Here is a 12,794-nt window from a genome sequence, read left to right on the forward strand (position 1 = left end):
AGTGTTTCAAGACTGTATTCTAAGAAAAATATATTAAAAGCTTCTGGTGGTCAGTTGGTAAGGCTATAGTATGTGCTCCAAAAATGGTCATTTTGGACACGTTTTCAGATTTGGAGAAAAATTGTTCTAGATCATCACTGAGGGCGTTCCAGTGGTTCCCTGAGGTTTTAAAAGTGTTTCAAGACTGTATTCTAAGAAAAATATATTAAAAGCTGCTGGTGGTCAGTTGGTAAGGCTATATAGTATGTGCTCCAAAAATGGTCATTCTGGACACATCATAAAATTTGGAGAAAAAGTGTTCTCCATCATCACTGAGGGCGTTCCAATGGTTCCCTGATGTTTTTAGAAGTATTTCAAGACTTTATTCTAACAAAAATGAATCAAAACCTTCTGGTGGTCAGTTGGTAAGGCTATAGTATGTGCTCCAAAAATGGTCAGTTTTCTCCATCATCACTGAGGGCGTTCCAATGGTTCCCTGAGGTCTTAAAGGTGTTTCAAGACTTTATTCTACAAAAAAAAAAAAAAAAAAAAAAAAAATCAAAACCTTCTGGTGGTCAGTTAGTAAGGCTATAGTATGTGCTCCAAAAACGGTTATTCTGGACACATCATTAAATTTGGAGGAAAACTGTTCCCCATCATCAGTGAGGACAGGTGTGTATTGTTTGTTTTTAGTAATTCTATAAAAATATGCAGGATTTTTCCATTTCATAATTTTTGACATAGTATTAAAATATTTAGGAATACAGCATGCAAATGCTTGTATTTGTCTTTTTCTACTTTTGATTTTCTTCATTAAAGTAAAACAATAGTTTCATATTACCACTTTTTAAGTGTTGTAAATGTTAAAACAAAGATATATAAATAAATAAAATAAATGAAGAGCACAAACATATGATACAAAATATGTGTATGTATGAAAAATAGCTATGTAAATAAATGCTGCTAAATTAGAGTAGCCCTCCGGCAACTTCATTTGGTAAAAGTAGCTCACAGAAGAGAAAAGGTTGGTGACCCCTGATCTAGATGGTGGTCAGTAATGATCTAGATGGTGGTCAGTAATGATCTAGATGGTGGTCAATTGGTTATTTTGGACATATCATCAATTATGTGGCATTAAAAGCTTCCCGTCACCAAGGTTTCTGTCTGATTTGATGGCAGCCTTGCACTTCTTCAGGAGAGGTCAGTGTAGGTAACGGTTCAGTTAATGAACTCATTTTCTAAACAGCTGCTCATGTGGTTGGATGCTTCAGAAAAGTGTCATTTTTTACATTACAGACTTGCCTTGATTGGAAACAACATGATGCAACAGTTTTTTTTCACATGCACTTTGTGTTCAGCTCTTTCTTCACTTGTGTCCTACCTGCATGGTGCGTGCTCTGGCGTTGCCCTGCTGATGGGCGTGTCCACAGCCGTCCCTCCCCAGCCCAGGCGACAGCAGGTAGGGGTTATTAGGAGATGAAGGCTGGGGGCTACTGGAAGGCTTTCCGATGGGGGAGTCTTGTGGTGAACACTGTGGACTGAGGAACGCCGACATAGTGGAGGGGCTTCCAGACGAAGGGGCTGCGTCCATACATTGCGTCCCACCAGGGGCCCCCATATTGGACAGCTGAGTGTTGCAGTGTCCCAGATCCTCCATGCAGCTCCCAGGAGGACTTTTCAGCTGTTTTGGAGAGGACAGAGGACAGCTGGAGGACAGGGACATGGGCTCCTGTTTAATGGTCACCCCAAAGAAGTGCTGGCCCATCATGGCTGGAGTATGCTGGTGCATGGATGGGTGGTGGGACTGAGATGGAGGGGGGATGGTGTCCTGTGTGGCCCCATAGCAGCGTTTCCTTTTGTGAAGCTGCATCTTAAGCTCTTCAACCTAAAAGCATGATCGTGAAGACCACAAGTCAGTTCTGATACAGACTACGACAGAGAGAAAGCGCACATTAACCTATTTGATCAATATTCTGTATAATATACGACCCCGGGAAAATCAGACTCAACTACAAATATCCAGACCACCGAGAAAATTCCAGAGAACACTTTTATGAACATCTGGAAAGTGCTCCAGGTGAAGACAAATGATCATAAGCCCTCAAACAAAGCGAAACCGATGTATGTTAAACCCTAACCCTAACCCTAGGTCTAACCCTAACCCTAGCTCTAACTCTAACCCTAACCCTAGCTCTAACCCTAACCCTAGCTCTAACCCTAGCTCTAACCCTAGCTCTAACCCTAACCCTAGCCCTAACCCTAACCCTAGGTCTAACCCTAACCCTAGCTCTAACCCTAACCCTAGCTCTAACCCTAGCTCTAACCCTAACCCAAGCTCTAACCCTAACTCTAACCCTAACCCAAGCTCTAACCCTAACTCTAACCCTAACCCTAGCTCTAACCCTAACCCTAACCCTAACCCTAACCCTAACCCTAGCTCTAACCCTAACCCTAGCTCTAACTCTAACCCTAACCCTAGCTCTAACCCTAACCCTAGCTCTAACCCTAGCTCTAACCCTAGCTCTAACCCTAACCCTAGCCCTAACCCTAACCCTAGGTCTAACCCTAACCCTAGCTCTAACCCTAACCCTAGCTCTAACCCTAACCCTAGCTCTAACTCTAACCCTAACCCTAGCTCTAACCCTAGCTCTAACCCTAACCCTAACCCTACCTCTAACCCTAACCCTAGCTCTAACCCTAGCTCTAACCCTAGCTCTAACTCTAACCCTAACCCTAACTCTAACCCTAACCTTAGCTCTAACCCTAACCCTAGCTCTAACCCTAGCTCTAACCCTAACCCTAGCTCTAACTCTAACCCTAACCCTAGCTCTAACCCTAACCCTAGCCCTAACCCTAGCTCTAACCCTAGCTCTAACCCTAGCTCTAACCCTAACCCAAGCTCTAACCCTAACTCTAACCCTAACCCTAGCTCTAACCCTAACCCTAGGTCTAACCCTAACCCTAACCCTAGGTCTAACCCTAACCCTAACCCTAGCTCTAACCCTAACCCTAGCTCTAACTCTAACCCTAACCCTAGCTCTAACCCTAACCCTAGCTCTAACCCTAGCTCTAACCCTAACCCTAGCTCTAACTCTAACCCTAACCCTAGCTCTAACCCTAACCCTAGCTCTAACCCTAGCTCTAACCCTAGCTCTAACCCTAGCTCTAACTCTAACCCTAGGTCTAACCCTAGCTCTAACCCTAACCCTAGCTCTAACCCTAACCCTAGCTCTAACTCTAACCCTAACCCTAACCCTAACCCTAGCTCTAACCCTAGCTCTAACCCTAACCCTACCTCTAACCCTAACCCTAGCTCTAACCCTAGCTCTAACCCTAGCTCTAACCCTAGCTCTAACTCTAACCCTAACTCTAACCCTAACCTTAGCTCTAACCCTAACCCTAGCTCTAACCCTAGCTCTAACCCTAACCCTAGCTCTAACTCTAACCCTAACCCTAGCTCTAACCCTAACCCTAGCCCTAAACCTAACCCTAGCTCTAACCCTAACCCTAGCTCTAACCCTAACCCAAGCTCTAACCCTAACTCTAACCCTAACCCTAGCTCTAACCCTAACCCTAACCCTAGGTCTAACCCTAACCCTAACCCTAGCTCTAACCCTAGCTCTAACCCTAACCCTAGCTCTAACTCTAACCCTAACCCTAACCCTAGCTCTAACCCTAGCTCTAACCCTACCTCTAACCCTAACCCTAGCTCTAACCCTAACCCTAGCTCTAACCCTAACCCTAACCCTAACCCTAACCCTAACCCTAACCCTAGCTCTAACCCTAACCCTAGCTCTAACCCTAACCCTAGCTCTAACCCTAACCCTAGCTCTAACCCTAACCCTAACTCCAGGACAATCAGACTCAGCTCCAAATATCCAGACCACCGAGAAAATTTCGGAGAACACTTTTATAAACATCTGGAAAGTGCTCCAGGTGAAGACAAATGATCATAAGCCCTCAAACAAAGCTAAACCGATGTATGTTAAACCCTAACCCTAGCTCTAACCCTAACCCTAACCCCTAACCCTAATCCCCTAACCCTAACCCTAACTAACCCTAACCCTAACCCTTACCCTAACCCTAACCCTAACCCTAATCCTAACCCTAAACCCTAATCCTTAACCCTAACCCCTCACCCTAACCCTTACCCTCTAACCCTAACCCTAACCGTAACCCCAACCCCTAACCCTCTAACCCTAACCCTAACTCCTAACCCTAACCCACTAACCCTAACCCTACCCTAACCCTAACCCAACCCTTACCCTAACCCTAACCGTAACCCTAACACCTAACCCTAACCCAAATTTTCATGACATTTTTGAAAAATTTTCCTCTAAAAGTAGGGTCCAATCAACTCCAAATGGCCTAAAACATGCTCCTATCACATTTCTATATGGTATTTTTTGAGGTCCACAGTCAAATTTTCACATTTTCATATTGCCCATTATATGTCTATGGCGAACTTTGACCCGGAATATCTCGGGAACCGAAGGTCGTAGAAACTCAGGAGTGGGATCCGTCTGACCTAATTTGGGGTCGCTGAATACGCCAGTCTTGGTCCTGTGTCTCTACGACCTTCCGTTCCCGAGATACATGCAAAATAAAATTACTTCCGGTTATATCTCCGGAACCGGAAGTCACACGTGAACAAGGGTGGCACCAATGGAAAGCCCGCCCCCAAAACAGGGGGGGTAGGTCCAGCTTTCATTTCTCTATGACCTTCCGTTTGGCGTCAAAATCAAAAGGGGTCATCCTCAACGGGGCCATCATGGTTTTCATCCCTGTTCCTAACCCTAACCCTAACCTAACCCTAACCCCTAACCCCTAACCCCTAACCCTAACCCTAACCCTCCCTAACCCTAACCCTAACACTCTAACCCTAACCCCAACCCTAACCCTCTAACCCTCTAACCCTCTAACCCTGGCCCTAGCTCTAACCCTAACCCTAACCTTAACCCTAGCCCTAACCCTAGCTCTAACCCTAGCTCTAACCCTAACCCTGGCCCTAACTCTAACCCTAACGTGAGTGCTTTTCTAGAAAAGACAGTGCAGACCTCTGACCTAACTTCTAACAGACTCTAGAGGATACTGCAGGCAAGTGGGCCCCTGTGTCCCCCCCACCCCTGATCACCACCAAAATTTACTCATTTGTTCCTTGCGCCAATATCAACATTTCCTGAAATTTTCATCCAAATCCATCCATAACTTTTTGAGTTATATTGCACACAGACAGACAAACCAACGCTGACAAAAACATAACCTCCTTGGTGGAGGTAATGAAGGGATATGACATATGCACAATGTGAGCAGAAGACAATAATATGTTTGAGTCTACCAGCTCTACTTACAAATGCAGTGACTGAAACAGGTTGGCCACTGAGTGTCCCTGGGCGGGCTCAAACCACCAACCTTTCAGTTAACGGCCTAAAGCAGTAACTGATTGCACCAGGTGGATGTCAGAAGGTGAGTTTGTCTGAAAGGATCACCCACCTGTCTTTGTTCCTGGTGCAGTTTCCACGTCAGCTCCTCAATCACCTTCTGCTTCTCCACCAGCATCTTGTCCTTCTCAGCCTCCAGGCCGTCCATGCCTCCCCCCTCCCCTGACCTCTGACCTCCCCCTCCCAGGCCGTCCTCCATGCTGAGCTGGGCCGGAGACGGCTGCAGGTTGAACTGCGTGGGCGACGACATGGGCACGTCGCTGAAGCTGTCGGGGAGCGATCCGCTGAGGGACAGGTCCGAGGAGACCGGAGAGATGGGGGGGCTGGAGGAGGTGCTGGGGTACGGGTAGTATCCACCCTGGGACAGGGCGCTGGAGGAGGACGGGGACTGGTAGGAGGACAGGGACCCGGTGGGAGTGACGGGAAAGGTCACAGTAGTGATGTCAGATGAGCCTGATGGTGAGGACCCAGCGTTGGAGTCTTTGAAGGGCCGCAGTCTCTCTATGAGGGCGGTCTTGGTGCCGGAGACTGGCATCCCACGGATCCGAAGGTGCTGCCTCAGCTCCGATACCTGTTCAGCAAAACACAAGAAACATGTCAGATGATGAACTTCCATGAAAGTGTAGCTTCATCTGAACTGGATCCCATCTCCACCTACTTTCAGGTCATCCAGATTGGCCGGCAGGGGCCCAGGTTTGACGGATGAGATGTTGCTTTGGTTTGGATATGTGTTCTTCACTGGAGAGGACGAGTTACTGTTGACTGTGCTGGATGGACCGCTGGAGCTACAGGCTGACAGCTGCTCACCAGCTCCTCCTCTGAAATAGGACAGTTAAGAAGGATTAGTCACATGAAGTCACAAAAACATTTAAAAGCCTTAAAAAGGTTGTTCCTAGGGTGAAGGTTCATTCACCCATAAAGACCCAAACATCCACCTCCAACCAGAAGTATCTACCAAGGTTCTAATAGTTTTGGATTTTTAATTATAGTTTAGTTTTATTTACTTTTGACTTTTTTTTTTTTCTCTAATTCAGTTAGTTTTAATTAGTTTTTAGAGTAGGTTTGCTAGTTTTTATTAGTTGTTTTTTCTGAATGCTTAGTTTTAGTATTAGTTTCAGTTTTTTCATATATTTTATCTTCCATTCTATTCATAGAAATAAGTGAGGTTTTATTTGGGGGTGGGGTTAGGGCGACTCTGACTGAGCAGAGACACAAACATATTTACAGTACCATGGATACATTCCCTATAGCAGGTTGGAAGGGGTAATGTAGGTAGGGGTGTGATCCATACACAACGTCACTTATGTGAAAACGAAAATGAAACTTTCCATACTTTCACTGTTGGCCTCCTGACTTCTATATCTCTCTTATACTGCTGATCTGAGATGAAATTTTCACATGTTCTATCACATGTTCTATATCAATATTGACAAAGATGAAAACTAAGGGAATTTTATCCATAATTTTTATACGTTTTAGTTAGTTTTGTAAGCACACAATACAGTTTCAGTTAGTTATCGTTTTTTTCTTTTAATTGTAGTTTTTATTTACTTCAGTTAACGAAAATGTTTTGTCAGTTTTAGTTTTTGTCATTTCATTCGTTTTCATTAATGATAATAACCTTGGTATCTACTGATGTAAAATATTTAGTACCTGTTGATCCATTAATCCTATCAATACAAGTAAATAACTGGTGTAAAAAACAGTTTGTCATCTTTTCATGATCATCAGATATGATCCATTTGGACGTTCAGAGGCTCTGTAGTTACCATGGAAACACCGTCATCTTCTACAACATTGATTCACCAGTAAAACCCACGGAGTTGGATCAATGACAATGGATGGTGATGTATGTTTTTATATTGTGCTAGCAATATCTTTGCTTTTCTTCATTTAACTGTGTTTTGATATAATTAACTTTTAATTTACTCTGAGATTTCATGAACATCTACATGATCTGTGAATTAACCCTTCCATGCATAGTGGTCAAATATTCTACAGCTGTTCTTTTGTATATTCATCAATTTTGTTGTTTTAGTTCCATATCAGCCAACACAGTAGACACTTATGCATCATCCCATACAGATTCATACTGTTACTGTAAATCTGCTGTTCTTTATAAACCTAATCTGCAGTGATATGTTTAAGTGTAAAGCAATTGTTTGATATTGTTATTATACAATAATTAACAGTTTTGTTTTGTTTTTTAACAAAAAAGGTGCTTTTTTTTTTGCATATTATCTCCATGAAGTGAGTAATAACTAGTATTAGAGTATGTTAAAATGTGAGAAAATATCCAATTCACAGCATTAAACATGTACTTATTTCATAGTTTTCACACAGTACATCAGTAAATACATGTTTATTTGCTTCAAAAATTAAACGCATGGCATCCAGCTGAGTGGATATTTTTGCAACTCCATAAAAAATAGGTTCAGAATTTTTTTTTCAATTGCATTGTTTTTGAATGCCTACAGAGGAATAAAACACTCAGGAAAAAAAAAAAAAAATCTCAATCACGTTCTCATAATTCATGGATGAAAGGGTTACATATAGGAAAATACATGATTTACACCCAAAAATGCAAAATACAGAGGAATATTATGAAAAAAACTGGTGATAAATCAGTTAAAAAAGGTAGAAATAGAGAAAAATTCATTTGAGAACTGCCACAAAAGTAGCAGTGGGCCTTTCTGTATGGGTTAAGTTGGTTATTGTGACATGTAAATAGAGTTGAATAACATCATGACAATCAAAACCATCATTAGGAAAAGACAAAAAGGCTTTATCTAACAAACATAACATAAAAACTGTGACTGTTTGATTAATGACACTGGATGGAGACACTTGTTTAACATTTTAGATCAGTAGATGCTTTTGATCGCCAGTGGCAGTTTGGATCTTTATGAGTTCAATAAGGCCTTAAATGGAACTTGTTGCTCTTTATAACAGTAATTTCCTGTTCAAACCAAACATTTCACACACTTCCTCCATGACTGGCACTTACTTCTGGCTCTGGGTGGATGGATGGGGTTGGTAGCTGAACGCCGGCTGCCTCTGCTGGGCCTGGGCCTGCGGAGTGTGTGTGTGCTGCTGGTTCTGCTGCGTCTGTGGGTGTGTGTGCGCATGTTTCTGCTGGCTGAGGATCTGGAGCTGCAGGAAGAGCTGCTGCTGCTGGAGGAGGCGGGCGTAGGCCGAGTCCATGGGCGGAGGAGACTTCTCAGCCTTCTGATCTGGAGGAATGTACTGGTGGTACTTGAGCTTCTTCACCTTAGGCTTCACATCTTTGGGCTTCTTGTGCCGGTTCTTGTCTGAAGTCTTTGACTGTTGAGATTGGATGGCACCAAAAATGATTTAATTGTAACTTCAAGACATCACGGTAGAGCTTTAAATTATATTTCACCAAACTTGATCACAAAATTGATCTTGAATGGATTTTTTTGCACATTAAACACATTAACTATTGTAAAATGTGACCCAGTTTACATTTTAACCCTGTACAGCCTGTACCATTAAAAACAGAAAATTCCAGTTCTTTGAAACTGGAGCCTTTATGGGTCCTTCTGAATAACCCCAAATTTTTTTTTCAAATATCAGTTTCCATATACAGGGTGGGGAAGCAAAATGTACAATATTTTGAGGCAGGGATTGAAAGACAGTGTATGACCAATTAGTTTATTGAAAGTCATGACAATTTATTTGCCACAAAAAAATGTACATAATAGAAAATGTTTTTATTCTATGTGTCCTCCTTCTTTCTCAATAACTGCCTTCACACGCTTCCTGAAACTTGCGCAAGTGTTCCTCAAATATTCGGGTGACAACTTCTCCCATTCTTCTTCAATAGTATCTTCCAGATTTTCTCGTAATAGTTTTGCTCATAGTCATTCTCTCCTTTACATTATAAACAGTCTTTATGGACACTCCAACTATTTTTGAAATCTCCTTTGGTATGACGAGTGCATTCAGCAAATCACACACTCTTTGACGTTTGCTTTCCTGATTACTCATATGGGCAAAAGTTTCTGAAAAGGTATGGATAATAGTGTTAGGTATGATTATGACATCAATATATGTTTGGTTTCAAAACAATTGATGTAGTGCCTGCTGAGAAAAAACAACTAAATGTTCATTGTAAATTTTGCTTCCCCACCCTGTATGATTTTCAATTTTGTATCATATTTGATACACTGGGTCTCAGTGCTCAAATATTAATATTTTTGAACAAACAAAAACATAATAGAATGCAAACATGTCTAACAAATTGGTAATTCCTTTTGAAAATTGGTAAAGCTCTGCCTCCTTCCTTATTAACCCTTTCATGCATAGTGGTCACTACAGTGGACAGTTCTTCTCCAGCTGTTCTCTTTTATATTCCTGGCTTTTGTTGTTTCAGTTCCATATCAGCCAACACAGTGGACACTTATGCATCATCTCAAACACTGCCATTCATACAATTATTGTAACGTTGCTGTTCTTGATAAACCTGATCTGCAGTAACATGTTTTAGTGTAAATCAATTGCTAATTGTTATTAGACTGTCATTAACAGTTTTCTGAAACAATTTTTTTTTTTTTTTTTTTTGCATATCCTCCTGAGACCCAGCAATGCATTTTTTCCTCTATAGGGTACAAAAGTTTGACAGTTTAACTTAAAAAATACTGTCCATTACAAAGGACATTCCATTAAAAAAAATCAATAAATAGATAAAAATGATTTTAAAAATGTATCTGAAAAAAACTGTTGTGTTATGCACTTTCCAAACAAGACAATTCTTTAGTGTAAAAAAGCTAAAATTGTCAATTTCCTGGGTCTCAGGAGGATATTATCTTCATCAACTGAGTAATAACTAGTATTAGAGTATGATAAAATGTGAGAAAACATCAGATTAGCGGCATTAAAAATGTTTTTATTTCATAGTTTTCTCACAGTATATCACTTTCTGATGATGGGTTTTAAATACATGTTTCTTTGCTTCAAAAATTAAACTCATAGTGTCCAGCTGAGTGGACATTTTTGTAACTCCATGAAAAATAGGTTCATAAAAAAAAAAAAAAAAAAAAAAAAAAAAATTGCATTGCTTTTTTCATGCCTAAAGAGGAATAAAAACACTCAAGAAAAAAATATTGACTAAGGTTCTTATAATTCATGCATGAAAGGGTTCATGACAGTCTCGTAGTGTCAGTGGAAAGGCCTCTGGTGAACGAATTCCTCCCCCTGGTGGATTATCCGTGTATTGCATGTATCTAATTGTATACGTCAGGTTGTCCCTCTGATCAAGTAGAGGGCTTCAAAACTCATGTATCAAATATGACACATTTGGCGTTATAGGGTTAATATTTACTTCTTTACTTCTTTTAGATAGACAAAATAATGAAATATATACACTGTTGCCCATAAAGTTGGAAAAAATTTTGCTTTCAGACACATTCCTTTTTTATTATTACTATTTATACACATCAGTATTCACCTTTGACCTGGTGCAATGATGACAGTTACAGTTTATCCACCAAGAATAAATCACACATGAAAAACATAAGTCATGATCATTTCATGAGAAATGGTAAAAATATTTTATTACCACTTTATGGACAACAGTGTATTATACTACTACTACTACTATTACCACTAATAATAATAATAATAATAATAATAATAATAATAATAATAATAATAATAGTGTAAAACTGTGCTGACCTTGACAATAGCAGGAACAGGTATTGGGGGTGTGGTCTGGCAGCTGTTGGTACCAGACAAGCCTTCATCCTGGGTTTGATCAGGGGGGTCTCTGACTGCACCCACCTGTTCACAAAACAAACCAACATGTGTATTTAACACTTAAAGTATGTTGTTTTTTTTCTATGTCCCTTTAAACATGTCTGTGTCCATATGGAACAGCTGAGGTTGATGGGAAAATGTGTATGTTTACAGGATTTTCACAGTAAATTAGTAGATTATTGTACACATTTTCAGAGTATTGATCAAACTGCAAGTGGTGAATAGTAAAAAAATAATGTCTTAAATGAAAATAATTATTAATACAGTATCTATGGTTTGGTATTCTCAAAGTATTACTATAATACTAAATAAAAACCAGCCAAGGTCATGTAAATGCTATGTTCATTTTCATTTTCACACTAAATTAAACCTTGTATTTTTGCAGTTGAAGTCAATTCAAGTTTTGAGTATGCAAAGTTTTATGTAGAGTAAAAAACATGATACATGATACACTAATACTAAACTAGTCAATTCCTCAAAGTAAAACAAAAAAATAAAACTATAAGCTAATAAAATTGATAAATCAGTAATAACAATATAAATTTAGCTCCAATCCAATCCTGTTGGAATATTTTCTAAGTGAATTCAATTTTATAACTTTAACAAATTCACTAATGCAGTGGTTTCCGACTTTTTTGGTCTCGTGACCCCATTTTAACATCACAAATTTCAGGCGACCCCAGACATTCAAAACAAAGACTTTTTTTTTTTTTTGGCTAAGATTAATTTGTTTTTGATCATGTAATAGTTTGCTATACTATGTTCAAAATAAACGTTAATTTTAGACAACATTTAGACTATATAATGTAAATTTTTATTAGTAAGTTTTAATTTTTTTTTTTTTTTTTTTTTTTTATAAATTATTAGAAATTTCAGGCAACCCCAGACATTCAAAATGGAGACATTTATTTTGCTACAATTAATTTGTTTTTGATCATGTCATAGTTTGTTATACTATGTTCCAAATAAATGTTAATTTTAGACAACATTTAGACTATATAATGTAAATTTTTATTAGTAAGTTTTAATTTTTTTTTTTTTTAATAAATTATTAGAAATTTCAGGCAACCCCAGACATTCAAAATGGAGACATTTATTTTGCTACAATTAATTTGTTTTTGATCGTGTAATAGTTTGCTATACTATGTTGCAAACAAACATTAATTTTAGACAACATTTAGACAATATTATGTAAATTTTTAATAGTAAGTTTTAATTTTTAATTTTTTTTTTTTTTTATAAATTATTAGAAATTTCAGGCGACCCCAGACATTCAAAATGGAGACATTTATTTTGCTAAAATTAATTGGTTTTTGATCATGTAATAGTTTGCTATACTATGTTCAAAATAAACGTTAATTTTAGACAACATTTAGATGATATAATGTAAATTTTTATTAGTAAGTTTTAATTTAATTTTTTTTTTTTTTATAAATTATTAGAAATTTCAGGCAACCCCAGACATTCAAAATGGAGACATTTATTTTGCTAAAATTAATTTGTTTTTGATCATGTAATAGCTTGCTATAATATGTTACAAATAAATGTTAATTTTAGGCAACATTTAGGCTATATAATGTAAATTTTTATTAGTAA

At 39.0% G+C, this 12,794-nt stretch overlaps 1 protein-coding gene and 1 pseudogene across 5 annotated transcripts in view; one reads left to right on the top strand and one right to left on the bottom strand.

The window, feature by feature from the left end:
• Positions 1 to 12,794, top strand: part of LOC115410092 (myocardin-like) — a 466,879-nt gene that overhangs the window by 328,320 nt on the left and 125,765 nt on the right. The gene's annotated exons all lie outside the window — the stretch shown is intronic.
• Positions 1 to 12,794, bottom strand: part of LOC115410093 (myocardin-like) — an 87,114-nt pseudogene that overhangs the window by 30,512 nt on the left and 43,808 nt on the right.

The sequence above is a fragment of the Sphaeramia orbicularis genome, chromosome 19, assembly GCF_902148855.1.
Source record: "Sphaeramia orbicularis chromosome 19, fSphaOr1.1, whole genome shotgun sequence".
NCBI classification, from domain to species: Eukaryota; Metazoa; Chordata; class Actinopteri; order Kurtiformes; family Apogonidae; genus Sphaeramia; species Sphaeramia orbicularis.